The sequence below is a fragment of the Dendroctonus ponderosae genome, unplaced genomic scaffold (assembly GCF_020466585.1).
Source record: "Dendroctonus ponderosae isolate FM_Combo_2020 unplaced genomic scaffold, Dpon_F_20191213v2 Dpon_F_20191213_5, whole genome shotgun sequence".
Taxonomy (NCBI): Eukaryota; Metazoa; Arthropoda; class Insecta; order Coleoptera; family Curculionidae; genus Dendroctonus; species Dendroctonus ponderosae.
In genome coordinates this window covers 15,069,202-15,071,956 of record NW_026018715.1, presented here as the reverse complement: position 1 = coordinate 15,071,956, position 2,755 = coordinate 15,069,202, and the positions used below count along the sequence as shown (strand labels likewise).

The window sequence follows — 2,755 nt, the reverse complement described above, 5'->3', positions numbered from 1 at the left end:
CTAAATCTGGAATTCTCGCTTATTTGGCCTCTGACCAGGGCAGAAATTATCAATGCAAATGTTGTTTGGCTAGTAGAAAACCGGGTGACAAAACGTGATGGCTGCAATTAGTGTTTGCAAATATTTCGAAACATTTATACTCGCATCTTTTGCTATTGCCGTAACGCATCCTTTTAAAATTCCTTCGCATTTACGCAAACATTCTTGTTCTGGTGGGCTGGCAGGAATTCGTCGGACCAACATGCAAGGAATTTCGCTTTTGAACCAGCAATACGACATAAAAGTGGTAGTTTAAGGGGAATTTATATCGCGTTTGAATGGAACCATTCGAACCCAAACAGTTATATGAATTCACAGGCAAAATCACTCCATATGTGTAGCACGCATTCTTACGTCAGCTCAACCATGATGATCATCTATTGCATATCGGAAAAAATCGATTTCCATTGAGGAATAAATGGTTTCGGGCCATGACAATTTGCTTTTGCCTTGCATGTACAGAGTGTCCCAATCCCAATTGATTGGCAGTGTCCTCAAAAACGATATCTTTTAATTTTCCTAATTCTTTTAAATTAACCGTCCAAATATTCCAATAAACTCGAATGGCATTATTTTATTAAACTATTTAGGAGATTATATTGGCCTTGTAAAACCGAGCCGCCGATTTCATTAACTTGTAGCGTACACAGACCGTGAACTCTTATTACTGTTTAATTTACGGAATTATGAACAGCCATAGCACGAAAAAAAACTGTACTCTTTATGTATTTAAGACAATGTCGTGCCGCTTTTTCACAAAACTGTTCGTTCGTATCAAGTACGACGTGCACTTGGAAGGTGAATAGCTCATTTTTTGCTCATTTTTCATTTGGCCGGGGTATATGAATACGAGGTCAATGCCGCCAATTGAATATTCCGATTCCTCACAAAACATGAATCTTTAAATTGTTTGAGAATAAGTGCTCGAAAAAGTCGCTAATGCTAGGCGCGTTGAAATATGCAAATTAATTGCCTACATAAAGGAATTATCGCTGAATTTGATTTCGTATATTAAGCGGCGAAAATTGACGAAGTTTTGGTAGTCTAAATATCCTGATTAACTGACAAAAATGAACATTTAAACGCAATTTACTGAAGAAGACCCATCATCTACCTACACGAATGTTGAAAGGAATCAAACGTATGATATTTACATTACAGGATGCGGTTGAAGAAAATGATGGTGTATGGTTGAAAATCGGCAAACCAGAACTTCTTTTAATTTAATTGAATGATACTGTGCTTCGCTTAATAATGAACATAACGGAAAACGGAACAGATAGGAAGTACGAGTCGAAACATAAAAACCATAGAGCATATCAAACAGGAATATTAAGTGGCTTTTAGTTGGAAAAAAGTCGTTTAGCTACTAATCACAGGTTCGGCGTTCAAATATCACTCTAACAATCACAAGTTTTCATGAAAAGAGTGTTTTGTGTATTAATAATAGCACATGCTGGGCATACGGTGTGGGCGCTGATATTATATTATTATTTATCAGCATTGATGATAATTTAAATGTATGGAATTCCACGGTGCCATTAAATGCACTACAGACGGATTCAATTTCTAAATTCCGACTGCTATAAAACGAGATCCGTTTTCGCTTATCACACTTGGCCTGAATACTTCTGGTAATAGTTATTTCAATTTGTTGATAATGTGTGGTGTGAAATGTTCTCACGAAGAAGATATCGAATTGCCGGCTGCATGAACATGTACGCTTTCTACTCTATAAAACATGATAGCCAATTATTTGTAATTATGATTATTTGTCGATGAATAGCGCAATTAGGAAAAGGCGCACTTTAATCGTTATAAAATGCAAATTTCCAGCAGTGGTCATCAGAGACCAATCAATCTTCAACGTGAAAAAATAGCCAAGTTGAGAAAGGGAAAGCAAGTCTTTAAGTTTGAATGGGTTGTGCTTTTCGTATCCCTCAATTTCAATAATGTTTCGCCATTTGTGGAACGTGCGGTATATAAAAAACAAATCGTTCAAATGCGCACTGGCATTCCATATTCATATATAAACCACTCATTAATATGAGGGCCAAAGTCACACGTTCATGTGATTGCTATACAAGCCGCACCAATAAACCTTCCATATTTAGCTGGAGAATTATTAAAATGTAATGGGCAAAGCCTTAGGAATATTTGTCCAAGAGGGTGTTTCAATTGTATCAAAAATTCCTACAAACTGAACATTAATCTATGGTAATTTATACGTATGAAGGATTAAATAAGTTTATTCTATCTATCTATTGCTATTTTGTTAAATATTTAGTAAACAAATTCAGCTAAAATTCAAATTATTCATGAATCTCTAAAACGCTCTATTGGTTGTGACGTCTCTGGTCATATAAATGGCGGATTGTTTACGTTCTGTGCATAGTGTTTAGTTGTGTGGTTGTGTTTCATTAAATATTTTGTGGATTTAAATAATTTATAGTTTGTGTTAAACTAAAAAATGGCTTCAGAAGGATTCCTTAAAGCGCCAACAAACAATTTATCATGTGTACATATTTTTATGGTTACCGAAAGTTGGGAAGAGCGTTTCAAGAAGAGGCATAATATCAGTAGCTGAAAAATTGTTGGAGAGTCTGCCGGTGAACAATCCATCTTATGAAAACGTTAGGGGCGATCGATAAAAATTAAACATTTCCTATAAATCTTTTAGATGCAGTCAATTTCATTCATAGAGCTTGGCAAAAAA

General features: G+C 35.4%; 2 protein-coding genes across 3 annotated transcripts in view; one reads left to right on the top strand and one right to left on the bottom strand.

The window, feature by feature from the left end:
- The window catches only part of LOC109542034 (muscle-specific protein 300 kDa), a gene marked incomplete in the record, with an annotated part of 344,492 nt that overhangs the window by 157,384 nt on the left and 184,353 nt on the right, over nt 1-2,755 (bottom strand).
- Nucleotides 1-2,755, top strand: part of LOC109542085 (transcription cofactor vestigial-like protein 4) — a 13,548-nt gene that overhangs the window by 3,963 nt on the left and 6,830 nt on the right. The window lies entirely within an intron of this gene.